Genomic DNA, 8,099 nt, shown 5'->3' on the forward strand with positions numbered 1-8,099 from the left:
GAACACATAGGAGATGTATTTTGAGAGGTTTATTGCAAGGAGTTGGCTTAGCCGACTGTGGGGACTGGCCAGGCAAGTCTGAAATCCATAGGGCCGGTAAACAGAAAGAGCAGCTGGAGTTTTCAGGCATAAGTGGAAGCCGCGGTCCATAGATGGAATTTCTTCTTCAGGCAAACCTCAGTTCAGCTCGTAAGGTCTTTCACCTGATTGAATCAGGCCCACTTAGAAGTCAACTGATTATGGATTTTTTTTTTTTTTTTTTTTTTTGAGACAGAGCCTCACCTGTAGTTGGAACTACAGGTGTGTGCCACCACACCACACCCGGCTAATTTTTGTATTTTTTTATTATTATTTTTTTGAGATGGAGGCTCCCTCTGTCATCCAGGCTGGGGTGCAGTGGTGCAATGTTGGCTCACTGCAACCTCCGCCTCCCAAGTTCAAGCGATTCTCCTGTCTCAGCCTCCTGAGTAGCTGAGATTACAGGCATGTGCCACGATGCCTGGCTAGTTTTTGTATTTTAGTAGAGACAGGGTTTCACCATATTGACTAGGCTGGTGTCGAACTCCTGACCTCAAATGATCCACCTGCCTCAGCGTCCCAAAGTGCTGGGAATACAGGTGTGAGCCACAACGCCGGCCTCATTATGGACTTTTATCACATCTACAGGATAACTTTCACTGAAGCTCCTAGATTCGTATTTGATCACCTGGGGACTGCAGTCAAGTTAACACGTAAACTGGCATGGAAGGGTGGGAAGTGACTTCTAATGGTGTTTCTTTTTGGAGTGAGGTTGCACAATTCTGTACTGAAAATTATTGAATTGTATACTTTAAATGGGTGAATTATGAGATGTGAATTATATCTCAATAAAGATGGTTTTTGTTTTTGTTTTTGTTTTTGTTCGAGACAGAGTCTCGCTCTGTCACCAGGTTGGAGTGCAGTGGCGTGATCTCAGCTCACTGCAACCTCCGCCTCCTGGGTTCAAGCGATTCTCCTGCCTCAGCCTCCCAAGTAGCTGGGACTACAGGTGTGCACCACCATGCCTGGCTAATTTTTGTATTTTTAGTAGAGATGGGTTTTCACCATGTTGGCCAGGATGGTCTCGATTTCTTGACCTCGTGATCCGCCTGCCTCGGCCTCCCAAAGTGTTGGGATTACAGGTGCGAGCCACCACGCCCGGCCAAAGATGTTTTCTAAAACTGCATATTTGCACTCCCCTGTTCATAGCAGTACTGTTCACAGTAGCAGTGAGGTGGAAGCAACCCAAATGTCCATCGACAGATAAATGGATAAACACGTGATATGTGCATACAGTAGAATGTTATTTGGTCTTAAAAAGGAAGGAAATCTTGTCACATGCTACAATATGGATGAACAGGGAGGACTTGTTGCTAAGTGAAATTAAGCCACTCGCAAGACAAATTATGAGGGGGACGTGGTGGCAAAACTCCATCTCAAAAAAAAAAAAAAAAATAAGATGGTAAATTTTGTTTTTTACGGTAATAAAATAATGAAAAAAAGATTGTCCTGCGTTGCCCGAGCAGCACCCCTGTTATCTGAACTCTGCCCCAACACCCTTGTCTGTACCATATAGTGTTGCATATAGTGTCTAAATGAGAACATCCTCAAGGTATACTCAAAATATACTTAGAGAGTTCAGGTGGCACTGGCTCAATTGTTTATCTCTTCATGGCTTATTTAATTTCATTACCTATTTCTAGGAAATCAATGATGGAGATAATGAATTGACAGGATATATATTTGAGTTACAGTTGTTTGGATTTATTTTTTCCGGTAACTAAGGCAGCTGCTAAAAGCAACTAAAAATCTGGTCTTGGTCGGGCGCAGTGGCTCACGCCTGTAATCCCAGCACTTTGGGAGGCTGAGGCAGGTGGATCACCTGAGATCAGCAGTTGGAGACCAGCCTGGCCAACATGGTGAAACCCCGTCTCTACTAAAATTATAAAAAGATTAGCCGGGCATGCTGGTGCGCACCTGTAGTTCCAGCTATTCGGGAGGCTGAGGCAGGAGAATTGCTTAAACCCGGGAGGCGGACGGTTGCAGTGAGCAGAGATCGTGCCACTGCACTGCAGCCTGGGCAACAGAACAAGATTGTGTCTCAAAAAAAAAAAATCTGGTCTCAAATGATAGAAAAGTGACTGCCTGGCCCTTCTCTGAGTTCCCTGGGCAACAAGGAGTCCCCTTCAGGGAAGCAATACATAGCCCAGACTCACCCACGGTACCTACTCGACTGTGTGCTCTGATGTATTTGGAGACTGTCTGGCCTCAGTCTCAGACTGTGAGTGGGGAAGACGAGCAGCCCACAGCTGAAGTCTTGAACCAGGAAGTGTTTACCCCCAGTTGGCCAGTCACACTTCCTGGTTTATTACCCCTCTCCACTCTGAGCGTCAGTTGCTACTTTGCCACAGTTGACAGATTCACCTGGCAGGCATGGCAGCGGGAGTTGGTGAGGCCAGGCAGGCTGGGGCCTTCTTCCTTCCTTACACTTGCTAGTTTCTCCTGCCGGGAATGCCCTTGCCTTAGCCCAGTGGTTCTCAGCCAGGCCATTGTGTCCCCTAGGCATTTTGGGTTGTGTCACCTTAGGAGGGGCATGCTACTGGCATCTTGTGGGTAGAGGCCAGAGATGCTACTGAGCGTCTTGCAGTGCACTGGACTGCTCCCACAGCTTTGCGAGGCTAGCTGTTTGTCATCCAGGTCTGACCTAAATTGACCTTTATTTTGGTGTGTCCTGACCAACCAGCAGAAGGTAGTTTGGTTTTCCTTATTGCACTATCACTCTATTATATTTTATTGGTTAGTCTTTTATCTACCCCATCTCCCCGCTACCTGCCCACACACAAAATATACTAGTGAACAGGGCCGGGCGCGGTGGCTCACTCCTGTAATCCCCGCATTGTGGGAGGCCGAGGTGGGTGGGTCACATGTGGTCAGGAGTTCAAGACCAGCATGGCCAACATGGTGAGATCCCGTCTCTACTAAAAATACAAAAATTAGCTGGGTGTGGTGGTGCACATCTGTAATCCCAGCTACTCGGGAGGCTGAGGAAGGAGAATTGCTTGAACTCGGGAGGCGGAGGTTGTAGTGAGCTGAGATCGGGCCATTGCACCCCAGCCGGGGGGAAAGAGCGAGAAAACGTCAAAAAAAAAAAAAAAAAGAAAAAGAAAAAAAAAAAAAAGAAAGACACACTAATGAGCAATATAAATTCCAAAAGTCTACAAAGATTAAGAGACCTGGTTCCTGCTCACTGCTGTATCCCCAGCTTTTTGCACAGTGCATGGGACCCAGTGAGAGGCAATCAGTATTTGTTTCATCAATGAATGAAAGGGATTTAACTTGCTGTAGCAACTCACCTCACCCCTAACCCCAGGGCAGCCCAGCTCCCTGTTCCTTTCAGTCAGGAGGCCTCTGGCTCCTTCCTGCCTTCCCAGCTCCTACCTGCTGTTGAAGCAGTTGAAACTCCCTGGGAGAAGCAGACCTGCAGGGCTGAGGGAAGTCTCTGGAGCATTACAATCCTGAGGAGTCGGGGAGAGGAAGGGCTCATGGGAAATAAATAAGGTAAATGGGGAAGGGTGGGGTGGGGAGAGTCCGTGTATGGGAAAGAAAGGAACTAACTTGTATTGAGCATCCTCCTAGATTCAGGACATAATAATTTCATTTAATCCTGTTAATCTGGGATGAAGACACTAAAGTCTGGCACAATTAAGTACCGTATCTAAGGCCACATGCCAGGAAGTGGCAGAGTTGAGACTTAAATCAAGGGCTGTGTGATTCCAAAGCCCTTGGGGTAAGGGGTGAGGCAAATTGCTACAGCAACTTAAATCCCTTGCTCCAAGGAGCCATGTCGTGAAATCCTTTGGAGAAGCCAGATAAGATGGGTCCTGTCCTCAAAAGAGTTTCTAATCTGGATTGTGAGACAGGCAGACACACAAGTTAGATATTAAAGTTGTAGTCAGTATGACCTCTTGACCAGCTTAAAAGTACCAGTATCACTTTGCTGTAATGAAATTAATTGGTCAAACACAAACATACCAAAAAAAAAAAAAAAAAAGGGCGGGGCGCGGTGGCTCACGCCTGTAATCCCAGCACTTTGGGAGGCCGAGGCGGGCGGATCACAAGGTCAGGAGATCGAGACCACGGTGAAACTCCGTCTCTACTAAAAATACAAAAAATTAGCCGGGCGAGGTGGCGGGCGCCTGTAGTCCCAGCTACTCCGGAGGCTGAGACAGGAGCATGGCGGGAACCCGGGAGGCGGAGCTTGCAGTGAGCCGAGATTGTGCCACTGCACTCCAGTCTGGGGGATAGAGCGAGACTCCGTCTCAAAACAAACAAACAAACAAACAAACAAACAAACAAACAAACAAAAAAAAACACAAACGTACCCAAATTAGTAGGCAGTCCAGTTTCATGTTCTCTCCCTCTCCCTCTCCCTCTATCTCTCTCTGGCTCCCTCTCTTTCCCCCAAGGGGTTTACTAGGTCTGAATGGCTCAGCCCTTAACGAAAGACACCATGTGGTCATTACCACCTGATCATCTACTGAAAATTAGTAATTGCAAGGACTTGAGTGGTGGCCAGTCTTTGATACTCCTATAGCTGATTTGTACCCATGGACAAAGCCCAGAGGGAGCCCCAATACACGCCCAGGTGGTTTCAGCCTGAGGCGTATACCACCAAACCTGCTGTGACTAAAACTGACCACAGCAATATTTCTAGTTCCACATGTTCTTGTAGAACCTTGCCATTCCTCCCACCGAAAGGTAGAGTCTAATTTTCCTCCCTTTGAATATGGGCTGACTTGGCCAGGCACAGTGGCTCACGCCTGTCATCCTAATACTCTGGGAAACTGAGACGAGTGGATCACCTGAGGTCAGGAGTTCGAGACCAGCCTGGCCAACGTGGCAAAAACCCGTTTCTACTAAAAATACAAAAATTAGCCAGGTGTGGTGGCATGCGCCTGTAATCCCAGCTACTCGGGAGGCTGAAGCACGAGAACTGCTTGAACCCGGGAGGTGGAGGTTGTGTGAGCTGAGATCGTGCCACTACACTCCAGCCTGGGTGACAGAGCGAAACTCTGTCTCAAGAAACAAACAAAAAGAATATGGGCTGACCTTAGTGACCTCCCCCTCAATGACCTGGACGCAGCAGAAGTGATACTGCATGACTTCTGAGATTAGGTCATAATCTTTCACCCGGTTGTCTCTCGTTATCATCACCCTCAGAACCCAACCACCATTCTGTGAGGAAATACAGGCCCCTTGGAGAGGCCTTGTGTAGGTACCCACTGACAGGCAGCGTCACCCAGCAGCTCTGTGACGGAGTGAGCCTTCTAGTGATGTCAGCCCCCAGCCTTCAAATCTTCCAGCTGAGACGTTATAAACAGTGAGAACCTGTCCCTGCTGCTGCGCCATGATGGAATTGCTGACTCACAGAATCTGAGCGTAATAGATGCTTTTTGTTGTTGTTGTTTTGAGATACTCTCGCGCTATTGCCCAGGCTGGAGTGCAGTGGCATGATCTCGGCTCACTGCAACCTCTGCTTCCCAGGTTCGAGCGATTGTCCTGCCTCAGCCTCACAAGTAGCTGGGATTACAAGTGTGTGCCACCATGCCCGGCTAATTTTTGTATTTTTAGTAGAGACGGGGTTTCACCATGTTGGCTAGTCTAGTCTCGAACCTCTGAGCTCAGGTGATCCGTCCGCCTCGGCCTCCCAAAGTGCTGGGATTACAGGCGTGAGCCACCATGCCCGGCCGGCAAGGGGAATCTTTAGGAAGCACCATGGCACTGCACTGGCTCCTAGAAGCAGGAAAGAGGAGTCAGGAGCTGGGAGGATGCCTTCACAGTTACACAGGAAGAGATCATGACAGCAGTCCAAGCTAGGATGCCTTTGGGAGGTAGAGGACTAGTACTCTTCATAGACTGGGTTTCATGCCTTGAGGAGGGGAAGGGGAGAGGGACTGTGGGGTCTGAGACCTCTCCCTTAGTTCTGTATATTTGGAGACCACAGCTGTGTCAGTTCGGATTGGGTTCAGATGTGAGTAATAGAGACCTTAAAACTCAGGTCTTAAATACGGAATTTATTTCTCAAATAAAAGAAGTTTATATGTAAGCAGTCCAGGGCTGGTATGACAGTTCCAGGGACATAAGGGACCCAGGCTTGTTTCAGCTTTTCACATTGCCATTCCTGGGGTATAGTCTTCATCTTTAAGGTCTAAAATGGTTGCTGGAGCTGCAGCCATCGCATCCTAGTTCCAAGAAGCAGAACGCAAGAAGAGAGGAGGGAGTATGTGCCACCTCCCTTCTAAGACTTCCCCAAAGTTCCACCCAATACTTCAGCTTACTCATCGACTGTAACTTAACCTGGCTGCAATGGAGTCTGAAAAATGTAGTCTTTCAGCTGGGAGGCAATATGCTAAGTGAAAAACTGGGATTCTTTTAATTTGAGAGAGAATTAGAGAGTAGAAATATGGTAGCCAGCTAAAGTCTATACCACAACAGCCTAAAAGCCAGTGTGGGCATGGTCACTAGGAAATGCAGTTCATTTGCTCATTCCCTTTGCATTTAGGGAATGAGCTCATTTTGATGTGTTCAGTATAAAGATACCAGATATACTTGTCCTATTCATTCAGCAAACATTTACTGAATATCAGTTAATTGCAGGCATAGAACTGAAGATGAAACGTTAAGACATGGTTTTTAGCCGAGTGTGGTGGCTCATGCTTGTAAGCCCAGCACATTGGGAGGCCAAGGTGGGCAGATCACTAGAGGTCAGGAGTTCAAGACCAGCCTGGCCAACATGATGAAACCCCATCTTTACAAAAAATGCAAAAATTAGCTGAGAAGGTTGTAGTGAGCCGAGATCGCACCACTGCACTCCAGCCTGGGCAACAAAGCAAGACGCCATTAAAAAAAAAAAAAAAAAAAAAACCAAAACATAGCTTTTTTTTTTTTTTCCCCGCTATTGTTGCCCAGGCTGGAGTGCAATGGCGTGATCTTGGCTCACGGTAACCTCCACCTCCCGGGTTCAAGCGATTATCCTGCCTCAGCCTCCCGAGTAGCTGGGATTACAGGCATGCGCCACCACACCCAGCTAATTTTGTATTTTTAGTAGAGATGGAGTTTCTCCATGTTGGCCAGGCTGGTCTCGAACTTCCAAACTCAGGTGATCCGCCCACCTCAGCCTCCCAAAGTGCTGGGATTACAGGCACGAGCCACCGTGCCCAGTCTGACATGGTTTTTAATCTTCAAAATCCCACAGTCTGGTGGATATTTGCTGTTTTTGTCTTCCCAGGACTCATTTCCCCTTCATCTGATAAGCCCTCTTTCCACTGAGAAATATATTCCATGTGCTTTGGATGAGTTTGACTGTATTCCTCCTCCATAATCAAGGGATGGAATGACAAGAGTCTGGTGACTATTTACTCTTGGATCTAATCATGACTAAAGTCAGATCCAACTACTTTCCAGTTGTTTGGACCAAACACATTCCCTTTGCTTTTTGTTTTGTTTTGTTTTGTTTTGTTTTGCTTTGTTTTTGAGACAGAGTTTTGTTCTTGTTGCCCAGGCTAGAGTGCAGTGGTGCGATGTTGGCTCACTGCAACCTCCGCCTCCTAGGTTCAAGTGATTCTCCTGCCTCAGTCTCCTGAGTAGCTGGGATTACAGGCATGCACCACCATGCCCAGCTAATTTTTGTATTTTTAGTAGAGATGGGGTTTCACCATGTTGGTCAGGCTGGTCTTGAACTCCTGACCTCGTGATCTGCCCGCCTTGGCCTCCCAAAGTGCTGGGATTACAGGCTTGAGCCACTATGTCTGGCTTTATTTATTTATTCATTTATTTTTGCTTAGTTTGAGTTGCTTTCTCTCACTTGCAACCATAGGTTCTGTTTAATCAGGTATTTTCCATAAGATAGAAATTACTGGCGACTGGGCGCGGTGGCTCACGCCTTTAATCCCAACACTTTGGGAGGCTGAGGCGGGCAGATCACTTGAGGTCAGGAGTTCAAGACCAGCTTGACCAAGATGGTGAAACGCCATCTCTACTAAAAATACAAAAAAAAAAAAAAAAAAAAAAAAAAAGCTGGG

This window comes from Piliocolobus tephrosceles, chromosome 12 (assembly GCF_002776525.5).
Source record: "Piliocolobus tephrosceles isolate RC106 chromosome 12, ASM277652v3, whole genome shotgun sequence".
Taxonomy (NCBI): Eukaryota; Metazoa; Chordata; class Mammalia; order Primates; family Cercopithecidae; genus Piliocolobus; species Piliocolobus tephrosceles.